The 21,155-nt window shown below is 31.3% G+C and overlaps 1 protein-coding gene and 1 long non-coding RNA gene across 2 annotated transcripts in view; both read right to left on the bottom strand.

Moving 5' to 3' along the window:
- Positions 1 to 6,273, bottom strand: part of LOC139524605 (interference hedgehog-like) — a 138,898-nt gene extending 132,625 nt beyond the window's left edge. The window contains exons 1-2 of the mRNA XM_071319526.1: positions 6,137 to 6,273; positions 3,561 to 3,674 (exon numbers count right to left, since the gene is read on the bottom strand). The gene's annotated coding sequence lies outside the window, so the exon portion shown is untranslated. The remainder of the gene's footprint in view (positions 1 to 3,560; positions 3,675 to 6,136) is intronic.
- Positions 6,274 to 11,981: 5,708 nt separating this feature from the next.
- Positions 11,982 to 19,988, bottom strand: LOC139524606 (uncharacterized). Its single transcript, XR_011664822.1, has 3 exons — positions 18,994 to 19,988; positions 15,674 to 15,743; positions 11,982 to 13,876 (listed from the first exon to the last, which is right to left on the bottom strand). It is a non-coding gene; the product is annotated as an uncharacterized lncRNA (long non-coding RNA).
- Positions 19,989 to 21,155: the final 1,167 nt, after the last annotated feature.

Below are 21,155 nucleotides of genomic sequence, written 5' to 3'. Positions count from 1 at the left end.
TAGTGGATGGGCCAGAACATATTTTATAGGAAATTTGTTTATCCATTTCATCGGTGTGTAAGAAATTTCTTTTGCGGGCACTCAAAAACTGGTAGCTTTCTGTCAACTTTAAGGATTTAATTAAGGATTAAAAAAGCTAAAATTTTCTGTTCGGACTATCTTATAAATTATTTTGACCTTATGGAATACCAAGTTGTTTAATAGTTTGGTGTATTGCTGTTAAATTTATGGATTTAATTAATAGGTAAGAAAAAAAGCTCAAATTTTTAGTTAGGGATAAATTCAGATAGTCAACTTTAATTTTTTTGTAAATTTTTCAAATCAACTTGGATTTTCAAAATCCTATACAGCTTATTCATTAATATATTGATCTTATAAGAAACCAGGTGTTTGGTAGTTAGGTGTATTGCTGTTAAATTTATGGATTTTATTAATAGGTAAGAACAAAAGCTCAAATTTTCATTTTAGGCTAAATTCAGATAGTTAACTTTAATTTTTTTTATAACTTTTTCAAATCAACTTGGATTTTCATAAAACTCAAGAGCTATCTCAATTATATATTGATCTTACAGAAAGCCAGTTTGTTTGGTACTTTGGTGTATTGCTGTCATTTTTATGGATTTTATAAATAGGTAAAAAAAATCTAGAATTTTAAGTTTAGGCTGAATCGTTAATGTTTTTTATAACTTTTTTAATTCAACCTGGATTTTCATAAAACTATACAGCCTTTTCATTTATATATTGAACTTACAGAATGTCACGTTGAGTGGTAGTTTGGTGTATGTCTGTCATTCTTACGGATTTAATAACAAGGTTTAAGAAAAAGCTCAAATTTTCAGTATATGCTAAATCCAGATAGTCATCTTTAATTTTTTTTATAACTTTTTCAAATCAACATGGATTTCCATAAAACTTTACAACTATTTCATTTATATATTGATCTAAAAGAATGCCAGGTTGTTTGGTAGTTTGGTGTGCTGTTGTCATTCTTATGGATTTAATAAAAAGGTTTAAGAAAAAGCTAAATTTTCTGTTTTTGGTTATTTCAAGATAGTCATCTTTAAATTTGTTCATAAGTTTTTCAAATCAACTTGCATTTTCATAAAACTCTACTGCTAAATCATTTTTATATTGATCTTACTGAATGCCAGGCTGTTTAGTACTTTGTTTTTTTGCTGTCATTTTTATGGATTTAGTTAATAGCTTTAAAAAAAGCTGCAATTTTAAGTTTGGACCAAATTTGGATGGTGACTGGTCACCTTTAAATTTGTTTTTAACTTTTTCAAATCAACTTAGATTTTCGTATAACTGTACAGCTTTCTCATTTATATATCAATCTTACAGAATGCTAGGTTTTTTGATAGTTTGGTGTTTAGTTGTCAAATTTAGGGAATTAATTAATAGGCGAAAAAGGCTGCATCAAATTCAAAAACATGTCTGCCTATATTTGCTAAAAAGGACCATAATTTCTTTTTCCAAAAGTAGAACAGATAAAGGAATATTCATATTTGAACTAAATGTATACATATATATGGAATTAACTAGCACATTTTAAATTTTGTATTAACACCAAAGTTTATTCTTTAATTTCAAGACATAAAATTTAAAAACTTTAAAATAGAAAAAGAACCTAAATCATTTTTGATTGTGTTATAGTTTTAGAGGGGCAAGGACTTTTTTTATAGATTGTTTTAGATGGGCAAGGACTTTTTTTCAGAATTTAAAAGGATGGGCGTTAGCTTTTTTAATGAAACAATATTAAGAATGCACTGGCCCATCCATCTGGTAAATATTGAACGGTCCCTAAGGCATTAGAAAATTTAAGAGGAAAGGAAAATGTTGCTGACATTTTAAAAAGTTCAACCCTTTTCAAATTTTCTAGTTTTCAAGATATCAGGGAATTACTTGCATTCATCTATACATTCTTTTTGTTTTTACCCAAGGGCCAAGTTGGTTAATTGTCTAAAATAATTTAATAAGCAAACAACAATGAATCAATCAATCAATCAATCAATCAATCAATCAAAACGTTAGTTCACAATAAAAATAAACAACTGATTCAAAATGAATGTGGTATATCCAAACCATTTCACTCAGTCATACCCTGACAAATATATAAGTTTCACCACATAACAAATATATCTATTTCTTCAAACCTTCACCAGCTTTTAAGAGCCAACATTAGTACTTTTAAGCCTTAACTGTTGTATAACAAAAATCTAATAGGTAGGAAATGTACAAATAATGTATATTAAGTAAAAATTTACATAAAAAGACGTTTTGTAAGATGAAACTAAATATTTTCAATTTCCACACAACAGGATGCCTTTATAACTTTATACCAAACGGAACAAAAAGATTGAATCTATTCTTTTCCAATAAACAGATCTTGGGCTCCAAAAATAGGCCATAAAATATGACTGGTATCTTTATAAGACTATTATATGTCCTGTCATAAAGGAACTATGTATTGTTTATTATGACCAGCTTTATATTGGTTTCAGTTAAATCTGAAATATTCATGAGCACAAAGTTGATATTCAATTAGGGATACCGTAGGTTACTGACCTAACGTAATTCTTTACCGAACGACAGGTTGGATATAAAACTGTAGGATGAAGCCATAGCTCATCGTATCAGCTGGATAGGAAATTTGACTAGTTACATAAAACCTATTGTTCAATTGTGAAAATGTTATAAGCAACCTGTGGATAATTTTGTATGCATGATTTTGCATATTAAATACTATTGTTATCAGGGTGGCTACAAAACACATAATGTACATAAATCATATCTCAGACCTGATAATTTGATACGGGGAATAACAAAAAGTACTATCTCTATAGACGGGAATGTTTTCTTACTATTAATACCCGTCATAATCAAGTTGTTATGTAAACAAAAATTTGTCTCCATAGATATGATTACAAACATTTGATAGAAATTATTTAAAAGTGAGCGACAAACTTCTTTCACAGTACTTAGTCTAATTCCTTTACCGTATCATGTAACAGATACACCATCTTTAACTTTCGTCTCTTTTGCTCGTTAACATTCAAATGCTCATTAGATATTCTTACTATTTTTCCGTAAATGTATTTGTACTCAAGTTTTCAGTAAATTTTCAATGTGTGTTCTTACTGTACTTGATTGATTTTTGGTGTTTTAACGCCACTTTTAAGCACTGCTTTTGGGCTATTTTGTGACAGTCAGTTTTTATTGGTAGAGGAAGCTGGAGTGCCTGGTGAAAACCACTGACCTTTGTTAGAAAAAATGACAATCCTAGTCAATTAAGATTGGAGTCAAAAGCACCTGCAGGAGTGGGGTTCGAACTCACAACCTAAGTGTTGACTGGCTAGTGATTACAGTAGTAACTACTTAGACCACTCGGCCACCGAGCCACCTGTTCTTACTGTATAGACAACTGTTATGTTGAAGAGAAAGTGTTGACTTCTAGCTTTGATTTTGTTCTTGGGTTACTGTCTCATTGACACGCATGCCATATTTATTTTTAATCGTTTTTTGTTCTACAACTGATCCATAAAAATAGTTTGGCTTGCCTTGTCACCTGTGTTGCTCCATATTTCATTCAGATTGTCTTGGGAAATACACAATTCTGTGTCTTCTTTCTTTGTCACTGTCTCAGTAACTTTATTTCTCTTTTTATAACAAAGCTATTAACAGAAAATTAAGATAAATATCAACAAGAGGCTCATAAGAGCCTGTATTGCTCATCTGTAATTTCAGTTCCAGGCTTTTGAATTATTTGTAGTTAATTACTTTGCTTTCCAAGTGATCACTTTAAAAAAAAAAAACTTAAGTACACTTATTATCAACTTTGGTCATAAGACTTTTTGTGATGCTGATCAGATTCACATGTCATTTATGTTTATTGTTTATTATATTCCATAAGAATTGTGACTCGATTGATTGCTTGTTGACCAGTGTTTTAACGACACTTTTTAGTTCAACATTTGGGCTATTTCATGGCAACCAGTTTTTATTTGTAGAGAAAGCCAGATTTCCAGGAGATAGGAAAACTGACAATTCTAGTCAATTAAGATTGGAGCCAGGTGTACCTGCACAAGCAAGGTTTGAATTCACATTGATTACAGTAGTAGAAATTCTTAGACCACCTAGGCCACTTACTTTTTACTAAGAGCTTATGAATATACTGCAAAGACACCTGTCTTTAAGGGGGCTCGCGGGTCTAAATGAAATTTTTTATTTAATATAGGATTTCTCTATATTTTTCTATAAATGAACTTTATCTTATACTTAATGGAAAAATGAAATAAAAAAATGGGGTCACCGTTCATTTACGCTCACAATCTGCCTTCGAAAGAAGCATACATTTTTGTTAATGTCCTTTTTTTCTGTTGAACTAATAGGAGAAATAGCGGTAATATTGATATAAAAAAAGAACTAAATTACAGAAATCGCTAAAATTTTACAATTATTTAGTTTATGTACAGCTTATTCGAAAACAACAATAAAAAATATAGGTCACCGATGAGTTAAAAAAGATATTTCAATTTTAATGCCAAAAAATGGCATTTTTGCACCAAAGGGAGATAATTTGGAGCTTTTTCAATGATAACTACATTTCAAAAATTCGCTGGGGCCAACACGAATTGATTTTTTGGAATTATTTTTGTACCATATGATAAAGTAACAACTACTTAAGGTAATAAATGAAATTTGTAATGAAAAATTAATGTTTAATTTTTTTCTGAAAATCTTACACCCGCGAGCCTCCTCAAGTTGTTAGTGTTGCAGACCTGCCAACTTTTGAAAATCTCCATGGGGGATTTAGTGCGCGACCAGATTTTTAAGGGACAATTTTTGCGGCGTTTCTGTGTGCACTGTTTTTTACTTTTAAAATAGTCTCATGTCTCTTCTTTTTTCTTTTGGTATACTGATAATGATCTTATAAGCCTTGATTTCTTTTATTTGCATGATTCTTGTACTTATTTTAAAATTGACAAAATAACTTAAGAATAGAGAAAAATGGCATTAAAAAATAAAGGATACTTAGTGAAAACCCCCCTTTTCCCCCTCCAAAAACCTTCTTATCTTTGGACCATGACTCAAAAGACCTAAACCTATATGTCCTAAAGTTAGAAGGATAAATACAGATTTTGATTAAGTCTATCAGTATTAATGAGAAAATAGATAAAAGTTGAGTTATTTTTCTTTGTGTTCGGAGGTGCTCCTACCGGCGGAGGTTTATTCACAGTAGAAGAATACAAAATGGCGTCGATTTTAAATCAACAGACACATGTCTGATTTCAAAAATTAAATGGATTTCAAGATAAACGATGTTTTTTTAATAGTTCAATACAGTTCTCATCTTTAAGTTAATTACGATTTCGTTATGGAACTACAGTAAACGTTGCAAATTGTGCTCGTATGATAAACTGATTAAAAATGAAAGGCCAACTGACCGACCGACTTTCTGTTTACAAATAATAATATTAATTAATTTTGAGGATTGTTATGACCCATCAGATTACTTGCAACAACAAATTATGACACCTGTTGTGACCGTTGATTAGCGTAGTATTGTAAACTTGTCATAATATGTCCCCAGGTAAAATTATAGATTATCAGAAAAACTTCAAAATCGGAAACCAAATAATTTTTTCAGGTATATTTTGTGAAAATCGGGATTTTGACTTGTTTTAGAATCCCGATATCGGGATTCGGGTTGAGGGATGAAAATCGGGATGATACCGCAAAAATCGGGATAGTTGGCAGGTCTGGTGTTGCTGTTTCTATAAAATGTATGCAAGATCTCCTATTGTTCATACTTATGCCCCAGCTGAAAGTGCTGCAATTATTTTCACAAAAAAATCTCACAAGTAAAAACACTGGAAAGTTCTGAACCTTTTAAACTTAGTTTAACTTAAATTCAATCTTTAGATATTTTTTTTCTCAAAAAAAAAAAGGCAATTGTTACAAATATTATGCCAATTTAAATATATCTAAATAGAGCTGAAATTTAAGAATTCCAATTTTAACGCCCCTAAAAATATGGAGAGCTATAAAAACATGGCAACATCTAGCAATAAATGCCTGCTTTATTATGGTGCCCTAATGTTATGGTGCCATCATTAACTGACATGATAATTACCTCAGGTTAACGCTTATTAATAAGATATTTACAGGTCAACAGCGCCATCTTGACTTCTAATAACATATTAATAAGATATTTACAGGTCAAAAGCGCCATCTTTGTAATAACTTATTAATAGATCTTTACATGTCAACATGGTCATCCAGACTGAAAGAAAAACAGAAATATAACAGCAACAGAGAGCCAAAGCCATTTCATTACTTAAATTACACCAGCACTGTTAAATATGTTTTCATCTTTAAAATGTTTCTATTTAGTGCAAAGCAATGCTAATTAAATAGTGGTATGCCGTTACAAATCACATGCCAAGCTTAGACCCATAAATCTCAAGTTGTATGCACATTAGCCGACATCACAAAGCTTGGAGATATACATGCTGTAATTATCACAGCTACTAATGTGAATTCCTTTATTTGATAAACGGTACAGCATGCACATTTAGGGGAGCTAACTCATTAATGCACAAATGGTTTTTGAGAAAATTTGTCTTGCCAGAACAGAAACTGAACTGCACCTATACTGTGAGGACAGAGGTGTGATTAGTAAACTCATTAATTAAATGGATGTTTGTTGTTAGTAAGACTGATTGGCAGAATTTTTTGCAGCTTTTTGTTATTCAAGCTGTAAAAAAATGATACCATAAAATTTCCTTAAATTTTTTGCAGCTTTTTGCAATTCAAACTGTAAAAATATAATACCATAAAGTTTCTTTAAATATTACATCTTCATGGTTGCAGAATATTTGTCTCATATTTCATTAAAACAGAAATATGATTCATTCAAGAACTACAAAGATCATTCAAGAACATTTGTTTTATGAGGTGCAGTAAACAAGCAGCAGTTATGAAGATATGTTGGTTACTTGGTAAATCTAAATCGTAGTAATGATACTTCAACAAAAGTCTGTGCCAGTATATCATTGGAAATTTGGATTTGACACAAGAACAGACGATTTCTGCATGATCTATTTAAAATCCATTTCTCTCCAAAGAAGTCTTAGAATGCACTGACAAAAGTTATTTTTCTTATAAAATATGTCTACAAATAATTGATGCCATAAATATTTTTCATATTGATGAACATAACACTTGTACATCATGTCATTCCAATTTCATATATAAACTTAATTTTAAAAAAAAACTAGATGTGTCAAAGCGACACGAATGGCCCCGTCCCAAAAAGTTGAAAAATCTGCAATTTCAATATAAACACATGTGGACACACACATGATGGTGGTCTCACATATCAATAATCAGCTCAAAATCTGGAGATGTATAGAAAAAAAAATTCTGTATAACTGTGAAGCCTGTAATTTCAGCAAAATTATCAGAACAGAACTAAACTTTAACTTGACCTGTAACTCATCATGGTTAACTCACATACCAAAAATCAGCGCAATATCTGAAGGTGTTTAGAAAAAAAGACAGTTTCAACTGTGATTTTCAACAAATTCTCAAAGTCCAAATCCAGTAATTTCGGCATAAATTAGTGGAGCGGAACTAAACTTAAACTTGATATGTAACTCATCATGGTTAACTCACATACCAAATATCAGCCCAATATCTGAAGGCGTTTAGAAAAAAAGTCTGTATAACTGTGATTTTCAACAATTTCTCAAAGTCCAAAGACCGTAATTTCGGCGAAAATTAGTGGAGAGAAACCAAACTTAAACTTGATCTGTAACTCATCATGGTTAACTCACACATCAAAAATCAGTCCAATATCTGAAGGCGTTTAGAAAAAAAGTCTGTATAACTGTGATTTTCAACAATTTTCAACAAATTCTCAGAGTCCAAAGCCTGTAATTTTGGTTCTGTAACTCATCATGGTTAACTCACATACCAAAAATCAGAATTTTCAACAAATTCTCAAAGTCCAAAGCCTGTAATTTTGGCAAAAATAAGTGGAGCCGAACAAAACTTAAACTTGATCTGTAACTCATCATGGTTAACTCATATATCAACAAGAATGTGTCCCCAGTACACGAATGCCCCACTCGCACTATCATTTTCTATGTTCAGTGGACAGTGAAATTGGGGTAAACCCTCTAATTTGGCATTAAAATTAAAAAGATCATATCATAGGGAACATGTATACTAAGTTTGAAGTCGATTGGACTTCAACTTCATCAAAAACTACCTTGACCAAAAACTTTAACCTGAAGCGGGACAGACGGACGGACGGACAAACGGAGAGACGGACGACCGAACGGACGAACGAACGCACAGACCAGAAAACATAATGCCCCTCTACTATCGTAGGTGGGGCATAAAAATCAGCCCAATATCTGAAGGCGTTTGAAAAAAAAGTCTGTATAACTGTGATTTTCAACAATTTTTCAAAGTCCAAAGCCTGTAATTTCCGCTAAAATTAGTGGAGCCGAACTAAACTTAAACTTGATCTGTAAATCATCATGGTTAACTCACATACCAAATATCAGCCCAATTTCTGAAGGCGTATAGAAAAAAAGTCTGTATAACTGTGATTTTCAACAATTTCTCAAAGTCCAAAGACCGTAATTTCGGCAAAAAATTAGTGGAGCGGAACAAAACTTAAACTTGATCTGTAACTCATCATGGTTAACTCACATACCAAAAATCAGCTCAATATCTGAAGGTGTTTAGAAAAAAAACTCTGTATAATGGTTTGTTGCAGAATGACAGAAAAACGGAATTTCCGAAGTACAAAATATCGGAATTTTGGACAAGGGTAAAACTATATGGCACCAACAACTTCTTTGCAGGGCCATAAAAACAGAGTTTGTATTAAAATTAAGTCCATCATAAAACACTAGTCTTGAAAAATATGTAAAATAACTAAATAATATGAAATGTTCCGATGCATGTGTGTGCGAGTTTTCTTACATTTAACACCATTTTTATGACAGAAGTCAGTTTTTATTCGTACAAACTACTGACCTCTTCAAGTAAACTTGACCATATGTAAAACACTTACTTATTTATAAGGTAAACCTCCCCATATGAAAAATAAAGATATTGATAAGGACAAACATATGAGAAAAATTAATTGAGTCGAACTGAACGACAGAAGCTTTTCTAAAAATTTAAACTTATAAAAAGCTAAATGTATCATGTCCTTGAAAGAAAATGTTTTGAGTCAGCTCTATGGTCGGGTTGTTGTCTCTTTGATACATTCCCCATTTCCATTCTCAATTTTATTGAATATTTCCATAATGTATCAATTTGAGTTAGCTGCAAAATACAAATTCTAGACTAAACTGAATCAGATAAGGAACAAATGGACAAGTTCTTACTGTAACAGATATGTTTGGGAACAAATGATAAAGTCCTAAAAACAAACAGATAGGCTTGGGAACAAATGGGAAAGTCCTAAAAACAAACAGATAGGCTTGGGAACAAATGGGAAAGTCCTAAACATTTACAGAGAGGCTTGGGAACATATGGGCAAGTCCTAAAAACTAACAGAAAGGCTTGAGAACAAATGGGCAAGTCCTTAACATTTACAGGTAGACTTGGAAAAATATGGGTCAGTTCTTAACATTTACAGATAGACTTGGAAACATATGGGTAAGTCCTTAACATTTACAGGTAGACTTGGAAACATATGGGTAAGTCCTTAACATTTACAGATAGACTTGGAAACATATGGGTAAGTCCTTAACATTTACAGATAGACTTGGAAACATATGGGTAAGTCCTTAACATTTACAGATAGGTTTTGGAACAAACGGGCAATTCCTAAACATTAACAGATATGCTTGGGAACAATTGGGCAAATCCTAAACATTAACAGATAGGCTTGGGAACAAATGGGCAAGTCTTAAACATTAACTGATAGGCTTGGAAACAAATGGGCAAATTCTTAACATTAACAGATAGGCTTAAGTAAGTTAAGAGCAAATGGACAAGTCATAAACATTAACAGATAGGCTTTGGAACAAATGGGCAAGTCCTAAACATTAACAGATATGCTTGGCAACAAATGGGCAAGTCCTAAACATTAACAGATAGGCTTGGGAACAAATGGGCAAGTCCTAAACATTAACAGATAGGTTTGGGAACATATGGGCAAGTCCTTAATATTAACAGATAGGTTTGGGAACATATGGGCAAGTCATAACATTCTTGGGAACATATGGGCAAGTCTTACATTAACAGATAGGTTTGGTAACAAATGGGAAAACTGGAATTCCAAAACATTCAGAGAGGCTTGGGAAAAATTGGGAAGTCCAAAACATCCTCAGATAGGTTAAGGAACAAATGGGATAACCAAAACATTCAAAGATCGGTTTTGAAACATATTAGATGTCTAAAACATTCACAGATCTGTTTGGGAACATATGGGATGTTCAAAACATTCACAGATCGGTTTGGGAACATATGTATGTCCAAAACATGCACAGATTAGTTTGGAAACATAAGGGATGTCCAAAACATTCATTGATCGCTTTGGGAACATATGGGATGTTCAAAACATTCACAGATCAGTTTGGGAACATATATGGGATGTCCAAAAATTAACAGTTAGATAGACACACCATAGAAAACTAAAGACTGAGCAACACGAGTCCGATCAAACACTGGGGATGATCTCAAGACACACGTCTGAAAATGAGTATTTGAAAGTCCTCAAAACTGATTTATCTTTTTTTCTAAATCTACCTCATGGAGTGGAGCTGCTAAAGTACTTCTAAGTGGGATAACTCCAACAAATCATTTATGTTGTGCACATCAGAGCTTAATAAAAATATGCACTTTTAGTTAATGATTTTTTTGACAGAAAACTAATAATTTATAATAATGTATTTTATGAATATCTATCACATCTAAAGCTTAAACTGACAATTTTGATATATGTGCATAAATTATAGGAAAAACAAAACTACATTAGAAGTGTATGGACATGATAAAATCTTAACGTGAAAATCATGTAAAAAATTGTATCAACATTTATGCACCTAGATTCCATACAAACTTAGAACTTCAAAAGTTTGTATCTTGCAAAAATAAAAGCACAACTGCTTGATTAATATGAAAATGAGCTCTTTTCTTTGAAATATCAAACAAATTCTAATGTTTTGTAAAAACAGTAAGAATCCATTTTTCATGTAACTCTTGCATAACTTCAAAGAGTTTATCATGTTGACAGAAATCATTAGGAGAATATAGTGTTTTCTCAATCGGTAGCTACGAATATTATTTTTCCCCATAAATAATACTGACAATGTTAAATCTTAATGGGTCTCAGGCTGACTCCATCATCATTTAAAATATATTTAACTGTAAGAGGTAGATGGTGCAACCTGATAACTGCTCCACAGGTACGGAATTCTGCGTATTAAAAAAACGAATTTAAGAAATTGAATCATATTTCCTGTGCCCTTAAAAACTAAACGAGATATTTATCACGCCAGATTAATTGTGTTTCTTTTTAATGTTGGACTTACTTAGTTCGGGACATACAAAAAAGTAATTAAGTCGCAGCTTGATATTATGATATATCGTAAAATCAAATGACCATTAACAAGGTGCCATTAATACAATTGTAGATACATTCAAAACATTTTAGATACAAAAGAGAAACAATTTCTTGGCTCAGAGTTTCAGCACTAGCATTAAATGGACATCTATGACAAAACCATGCAGATGGTGCTCCATGCAAAGTTGTTTGATTTTGATGAAACTTTGCTGACATGTTCAGGTTGACCTCATATGAAAGTCATGCAAGTTTGAAGCCCTTACACTGCTGGTAACCATGGCAACGATAGGGATTTAGGGTATTTTCGAGTTTATTTATAGATGCTTTTACTGAAATGCATAGATTTCATAAATTTCTCAAATAGAAATAAATACTATAATACTTCTGAGTGTTTAAATACTTTAATAGCACAGATAGGATGTGTATGAAGTATAAATCACATAATTTTATTAAACATAATGATATATATAGAAAATAAGGGTGTGGCAAAACACATAAAATGATAAAAAATATGGCCTTTTCATCAAATCACACTAAAACAGACACTACAGCCCAAAAGTCGCTTTAATTTACCCTAAATTTCAGAAATGCTTTGCATTTTCTTTGGTTCAAAATATTTTGAAGGGATTTCGGTTGCAAATTAATTTTATAGATTTTATTGATCATTTAGATAGCCTCCCCCCCCCCTTTTTTTGTATTTTTGCAATAAATTGAGGAATGTCTCATATTTTAATGAAACCAAGCATTCAAAAATAAATACTTGAATTATACAGATTGTAACATGCAATATAGGTAAATCAAATAGAAAATTGGATTTTTGTGTCTCAAACAATAGTAAGCATTAGGCTTAAAAAAGGGGGGAGCTGCCAAAGACAACTTTTTTTTGGTATTTTTTTTTTATTCCAAATTCCTTTAGTTCACTTGTCCCTATTACTTTAAAGAGTAAAATCCATTCATTTCTTCCTAGTAATCCTATTTTTGGTTAATGTAGCTTGCTAATTACTAAAGTTGTATTCTGGTTACTGAAAAATTATATGAAATTCAATGTCAAGTTCATCATATTGAAAAATCTAAAGTATTGACATTCAGAAGTTGTGTCTGACAGGTAAACAAAATTAAGACACGTTGCAACCTTTTACTTGCATGCTGGTTACCATATAAGTCATTTTGATCATGAGTACCTGAGACAGTGTGGATAAAACCTGAATTTCTATTGTACAAAGGGAGATAATCCAATAAAAATGCTGATTTTTAAAACCTTAAAATTGCATGTACATATTAATTTAAACTAACATACACTTCATCAATTTAATAAAATATAAACATATCTCTATTTGGTTATCTGGAGAGAGAGTTAATATTGCATTTGAGCATATAGTATTGGTTTGCTTTTGTTGTAGTACTTTCTAAAATTCGCCTAAAAAAATGTCTAAATTTATAAATTCTCTTTTAGCATTGATAAATTTTTAAATATCTCAATCTGTATAAATGATCATAAATGTTATTATTTTTTATAGCATTAGTATTATATTTAACAATCAATGAAGATAATACAATAACACTAAATGGTGCTTACATGCAAGAATAAGATTATTATAAACATACATAAAAGTTAATTCGAATTGACTTAGCAGCACAAGACAATTGTTGCATAAGGTATGGAATTTAGGGAAGTATTAAATTGTTTCCATACTATCTTATAAGAATTTATATACATGTAACTACATGAACTATGAAAGGTAATTTACTAATAATTCAATCAATAAAACTAGTTAGTCAATCTAAGAAACAATTTCTGACAAATGAAAATATTATTATGTTTATCAAATGGCCAAGTACATTTGTAATCTTCTTGATTGTCTTCAATACTGATGACCTTTTAATACAGAAGTAATTTTAGACTTCTTATTCGCTGATGAGAAAGCCTTGCTGATGGTGAGACAGTGAGAACATTCTATTTCCTAGCAAATATCTCTCTCTTCTCATTTGCATGATTTGTGTTGCAACTGTGTGTTGACTTGGTGGTTTTCAGCGAGATTCACATTGCCGTTTTTTTCCTTTTTTTCAAAGCATATGAGTTCCATTTCAATTTATTTTTATTTGAGCTTGCAATTTTTTAACATCAACAGGAAAATTCAAAGACAGATCAGGGCCTTATTCAAGTATCAGTAATATTATCTAAGTTTTTCTTCATCATAAACATGTTTATCAACAAAAATGTGTCTCAGCAATCAGTCTTCTTTCATGAACTCCAGTCATTTTTGGATCACCAAATGTCTGTAAAAAATAATAAGAAAACAATTGTTATCCATTAAATGATTGAAATTTCCTAAAAAGAAATTAATTATTACCTTGGTCTTAGTGTAAAATGTTTTTCCATTATCACAACTCTGACATTCCAGTACATAGAATAAGAAATAAAGTATACTAGCTAAAAATGGACCTAAATTTGATTTTTTTCTTATTCCAAGCTGCAGCAAACTTAATTTTTATGAGGTTAATTTTGTAGATTTCATCTTGTATTTATGACGTTATGACAATACAAAAATAGGGAGATGAGTATTGATTGCAAAAGTTCAAATGAAATGAATGTAATGCCTCTGTACAACCTTCAACAATGAGAATAAAACAGCTCAAGGGTACATTATATTACAAATGCAGAGATTGCACCTTCATTAGGTGTGGGGGGGGGGGGACACTATATAGACACTACATTCAAACTTGATTCACATGATACAGTTCAGAATTTGGATTGTGATGAATTATTAGACACATCATACATGTAGGTTTCTGACACAGAATAGATGTGGTAAAAGAACTGATGATTTTGAAATTGGATTTGTGCCAATATCCAAAATCTAAAGTCTACAAGACATAATTAGATTTATCATATCAAAAAACCCCATATATGCAATTTTTTAATGAATTTAAACAAAGTTTAAGTTTGGACCCCAATTTGAATCAACTTGAAAACTGAGCCCAAATCATAAATCTAAACATGCTAAATGCATGATAACATTTAGCATAGAAAAAAAACCTTCAATAATATTTTAATAAACGAACAAAGGTTTTTTTGCCCCCGTGGTCTTTTTTGCAATTTGAAAACGAATATTAACAATCTAAACATATAACATGTATAAGAAGTATTTAACCCAAAAAAGTACAATATACCGTTTAATTTTGCATAATATCAAAGAACACCAATTATTCAATTGTTTTATGAAATCAAGTTTAAATTTGGACCCTTTTGACCCTTTAGCTGATATAGACCAATTTAAAAACAAGCCAAAACATTTGAAATTGGTAAAACAATAAGCATTGGAAACAAATATATAATTAATTTTACAGCTAATTTTCTAAGGCATGTAAATCTAAGACTTTGGTTAGCTTGCATGGTTGGTTTGTATATTGTACAATTGCAATTGACATAACGTCTAATCAAATTTAAAAGTACTCCATAAAGGTTCAAATATGCCTATATTTATTGTTTGAAGATATCAACCTTAATTACAAAGCTTGAATTAATATTTATACAAACAGAGCAAGCAAACCTACCAAAGTTTTACTCTACACGCATTAGGAAAATAGCTGTAATAATGGTAAAAGTGTTTTTTCAAAAATGAAAAATACAAATGTAGTCTTCAGGTTTACCATAAATGCATGTATACTATAAATGAGGATCTCAGTGTCAAGCTGACAAAAACACATATTTTTTTCTAGGTTTAATTCTTATAAAGAGAACAATTCCAATGATGAGTAATGAAAATTTTGTTGTGTAAATTGTACTGATATGGCCCTTAATTGATCATAAAATAATAATTTGAGTGTTCTGTGTGTTATTTTTACTTTTTGTTTACCAGATTGAACTTTTAAAATTGAAGGGTTAATCTAATTTATTGATTATTTATCATGTTTTTACAATAAAAAATGTAACTGGTCAATTTCCAATTTCTATATTATATGATTATATTTCACAAATAATGCCACAACACAGGTCTTGTTTGCTGTCTATTTAGTAGTCTCTTGTTATGACTTGTTTGATTCATTTTTTTTATAATTATATCATATATTTACCTATATGATCTCCTATCATATCTGCTTCATTTTAACATTATTTTTGTGCTTTTCCATCTTCAACATTAACCTGTTGATAAGAAATAAAATATTGTATATTTGTACATTTGCATGATCAGTACAGTGAGTTACATCTACATGTACATTGTACATTAAGTTGGCTCAACATAATGCATTGGTTCATTGAAAAAAAAAGTTTTGTAGATATGATAATTCATTTGTGTAAATGTCATAAATGCTATGATATCAATCACATCATCAAGTAATTTATTTCTTCAGTATTGTTATTTTGAATTTGTTTTATCTGAGTAATCTGTAATGTTATAATCTCATGTTGCCCCTTCTGGGCCCTTTAATTTGGAATACATTTGTAAGCATATTCTATTCAGATTCTATTTTCTTAACGATAGAAGTAAAGACATGTACAAGTTCTCTTTCCATGTTTATAACTGTGATACATGACCTGCACTAAGGAAATGTAAAGAAAAAGTCTCACAGTAACCAATTTTTAGAGAGAAAAAAACCCAGCTAATAGTCTGTAAAACATTTTTTTGAGTTTGAGAACCATATATTGTATCAATCTAGCTGCATTGTACAATGTACATGTAGTACTGGTAAAGGAATGAATAAAGACAGGAAATTCACAACTCTTTGGGACCTATATTGTGACTTTAACAGTACTTAATCAAAACCTGTCACAAAAATCTTTAGGGTAGGGATAAAAATAAAGGTAGGTAAGGGTAGTGCGGTTAACACACATACTTTTTAGTTGGCATAAATGTACAGTAGTTTTCGTATGTTTATGTAATTTATACGTGTTTCTTGTTTCTCCTTTTTTTATATAGATTAGACCATTGATTTTCCTGTTCGAAGGGTTTTACACTAGTAATTTAGGGGTCCTTTATCATGTTTATAGCTTGTTGTTCCGTGTGAGCCAAGGCTCTGTGTTGAAGGCCGTCCATTTACCTATAATGGTTTACTTTTACAAATTGTTATTTGGATGGATAGTTGTCTTATTGGCACTCATACCACATCTTCCTATATCTATCTACTGAATGTTTTCTATTTCAATGGGTTGTATTTAAAAAACTAGAGGCTCTAAAGAGCCTGTGTCGCTCACCTTGGTCTATGTGCATATTAAACAAAGGACACAAATGGATTCATGACAAAATTGTATTTTGGTGATGGTGATGTGTTTGAAGTTCTTACTTTACTGAATGTTCTTGCTTCTTACAATTATATCTATAATGAACCTTGCCCATTAGTAACAGAGAAAAATATTTGGTAAAAATTTACATAAATTTACCGAATTAATGAAAATTGTTAAAAATTGACTATAAAGGGCAATAACTCCTTAAGGGGTCAATTGACCATTTAGGTCATGTTGACTTATTTGTAGATCTTATTTTGCTGAACATTATTGCTGTTTACAGTTTATCTCTATCTATAAAAGTATTCAAGATAATTAACAAAAACGGCAAAATTTCTTTAAAAATTACCAATTGGAGGGCAGCAACCCAACAACCGATTGTCCAATTCATCTGAAAATTTCAGTGCAGATAGATATTGACTTGAGTAACATTTTAACTTCTTGTCAGATTTGCTCTAAATGCTTTGGTTTCAGAGTTATAAGCCAAAATCTACATTTTACCCCTGGTTGAATGGCCAGGTCATTGGACACATTTTTCAAACTAGATACCTCAAAGATGATTGTGGCCAAGTTTGGATTAATTTGGATTAATTTGGCCCAGTAGTTTCAGAGGAGAAGATTTTTGTAAATGATTACTTAGATTTATGAAAAATGGTTAAAAGTTGACTATAAAGGGCAAAAACTCCTAAAGGGGTCAACTGACCATTTCGGTCATGTTGACTTATTTGTAAATCTAACTTTGCTGAACATTATTGATGTTTACAGTTTATCTCTATCTATAATAATATTCAAGATAATAACCAAAAACAGCAAAATTTCCTCAAAATTACCAATTCAGGGGCAGCAACCCAACAACAGGTTGACCGATTCATCTGAAAATTTCAGGGCAGATAGATCTTGACATGATAAACATTTTTATCTCATGTCAGATTTCCTCAAAATGCTTCGGTTTTTGAGTTATAAGCCAAAAACTGCATTTTACCCCTATGTACTATTTTTAGCCGTGGCGGCCATCTTGGTTGGTTGACCGGGTCATGCCACACATTTTTTAAACTAGATACCCTAAAGATGATTGTGGCCAAGTTTGGATTAATTTGGCCCAGTAGTTTCAGAGGAGAAGATTTTTGTAAAAGATTACTTTGATTTATGAAAAATGGTTAAAAATTGACTATAAAGGGCAATAACTCCTAAAGGGGTCAACTGACCATTTCGATCATGTTGACTTATTTGTAAATCTAACTTTGCTGAACATTATTGCTGTTTACAGTTTATCTCTATCTATAATAATATTCAAGATAATAACCAAAAACAGCAAAATTTCCTCAAAATTACCAATTCAGGGGCAGCAACCCAACAACGGGTTGACCGATTCATCTGAAAATTTCAGGGCAGATAGATTTTGACCTGATAAACCTTTTTACCCCATGTCAGATTTCCTCTAAATGCTTTGGTTTTTGAGTTATAAGCCAAAAACTGCATTTTACCCCTATGTTCTATTTTTAGCCGTGGCGGCCATCTTGGTTGGTTGACTGGGTCACGCCACACATTTTTTAAACTAGATACCCCAATGATGATTGTGGCCAAGTTTGGTTTGATTTGGCCCTGTAGTTTCAGAGGAGAAGATTTTTGTAAAAGTTAACGACGACGACGACGACGGACGCCGGACGCCGGACGCCAAGTGATGAGAAAAGCTCACTTGGCCCTTCGGGCCAGGTGAGCTAAAAAGGGATTTGAAGCAACCATTATTTTTAAATTAGGAGAAAAAAAACAGAGTCAATGGACTCTATTGACAATATGGAAAACAAACTCAGGGCGAACAGACCTAATACCGGGGGGCTTTGTAATAGACTATATATTTATCATGATTATTATAGATTTCTTGAGAGACTGAGAGAGAAAAAAGTTTTTCTATTAAAATTTAGAAGGCAAACACATAAATCTTTTAGTTTCAGAAGAATTTTAAATCATTATAAATGTATGTCAATGAAAATTAAATCAGTGTTTGCTTCAAGAAAATTATGTAAATACCCACCCCCCCTTTTTTTTCCCCAAAGAGAAATAGTCTATGCTCTTCTTCCTATATTTATGTGTTGATGTGATGTTTCTACAGTAGGTCTTTTTATGGTGTCAAATTGCTTTTTCTAACCACAAAAAAAATTAACAAACTTACCAGAACCAACTGAAACTGAAAGTTTTGCTTTGGAATTTCCGTTGCTAGATTTGGAAGGGTCATGAAAGGATGGCAGCAACTCATTTTGTCTTCTTGTCTACTGCAATCCAACTCCTGTCCATGTTTGCAGCATATGCATTTTAAAATGTGAGTCTGAAACCTAGGGCTAGACATGATAGTGATAGTCTAGCTTCATGAGTCATGTCTAGACTATAGCGATCTGATCAGGATCAGACTTATCCCAGTGGCAGTGGGAATGTCTTTGCCACATGGTTTGCTATGTCTTTGTTGCACTCTTTCAATAAAAATAAGTTTTTGGCTACACCATATTCATCTAAAATACCATTATTTCCTATCCTTCTGCACATTTGTTGATTTCCCTCCTTCTGTTATTGACACTAAATCTACCTTTTATTGTGAAGAGTTTTACAAAGGGAGATAATTTTAGCTATATTTTTCAGTTTTTCATCTTTTATTCAAATAAGCTTATATCAATTTGCAACCAAAATCCCGTTAAGAAATACTAGTTTGTAGTGAACCATAACGTTTAACAAAATATTTTTTCAATTTGAGTGACTTTTGAGGTTTTATGGACATTTTCAGTACAGGCTGAATTCAAATTTAAAAAAAACACAATTATGTCAATAAAAATAAAAACAAAGATAAAGGTTGAAATAAGATCCAAATTACAGTTTATTTTAGTAGAAAGTCTGAGTTTTAAGGCCAAACAATTTTTTTTGTCATATAATACTTTGAACTATTAAAAAAAAAAAACCCCAAAATGTCCATTTTCAACAACATTTTCCAGCAAATTTGGTACTAAACTAGAATTGCCCTGTATTCACATAATTTGAGATAAATTGTCATTTTTTAACCATAGAACTATTAGATGTACTTAATACTTTACTAGGAACCCAAAATCAGCTGAAAATTCCACAACCCCTTTCATAATTTTTTTTTTTATTTTGCATGGTTTTCTCTTAGACATCCATTTAACTAACAGCACAAATAATATTACGTTCTATCTACTTCAATAATCTAGAAATTCAGAGAAAATGAGATTCCAAATCACTGAACCATACAAATTAGCTCAAAGAATAATTTACAACCAAGGGCCCTAAACATATATCTTATTGCTTTTTTTATTATTATTTTTTTATGCCAAGTAAAGTACTATATTGCCTAAATGTACTGGTAATCTTTCACTTCAATTGGTATACTATACTTGTAGGAAAATATCTAACGTTTCTTATCTAGATGCAAAGAAGAATGTCAATCAATCACACTCAATGCCATGTACAGTGAACCCGAATCTCTTCACTAATTTCAGAAATGAATGGGGAAAATTTAGGCAGATATTTTGCAAGCTTATAAATAAACTCTAGCCATATTTGTTTACAGTGAAGAACAAAGAACAATAACTCTGTTCTCAGACCAAAAAGAACATTTTTTACTAATTTTCCAGTTGATTTTAATGCAACTTCATGGTATACTACTTATAACCAAATCTTTAACTTGATACAGGACTAATATTCAGAGGGAGAGATTAACACAAGACCATAATTTTGGTAGGTGGCCATGGATCATAAATTAATTATAAGAACTAATAATTAGGTATATAAAGATGTGGCATAAGTGCCAATGAGACAAATTTCCTTCCAAGTCACAATTTGTAATAAGTAAACCATTATAGGTCAAAGTACGGCGTCAACATGGTTAAAGTATTCAGTGGTTAGCTGGTAATCGTAATTTAACTAAAGCACCTGTTTTAATTCATGTATATCACCTTATATATCAATATAGATCAGGGAATCGTGATAAGAAAACTGGCTGCTTTCTTTAAAATGGTGAAAATATTTCAGTAGCATGATTGATTAAAGAATTCAATAAATATTTCTTTAAAATAGAGGACAGATATATTTCTGTCCCAAAGGAAGGGTTCTATGAATCATATTACAGTTAAAAAATGTTAATAGCTATTGAACAATACTTTGATTTAATACTTTGGTGTATATCACTTAATATTTGTCTCGGAACACAAAAGATGATAAAATACACATCGTATAATATCCATTATAAACAATTATACAGCTTACAATTTTATTACAACTTCATTTCACCGATTGCAGGCAAATAAATCAACAACACAAATCCAGTCAAAT

This window comes from Mytilus edulis, chromosome 5 (genome assembly GCF_963676685.1).
Source record: "Mytilus edulis chromosome 5, xbMytEdul2.2, whole genome shotgun sequence".
NCBI lineage: Eukaryota > Metazoa > Mollusca > Bivalvia > Mytilida > Mytilidae > Mytilus > Mytilus edulis.
The sequence above is the reverse complement of the archived record's forward strand: the minus strand, read 5'-3'. Positions and strand labels throughout refer to the sequence as shown.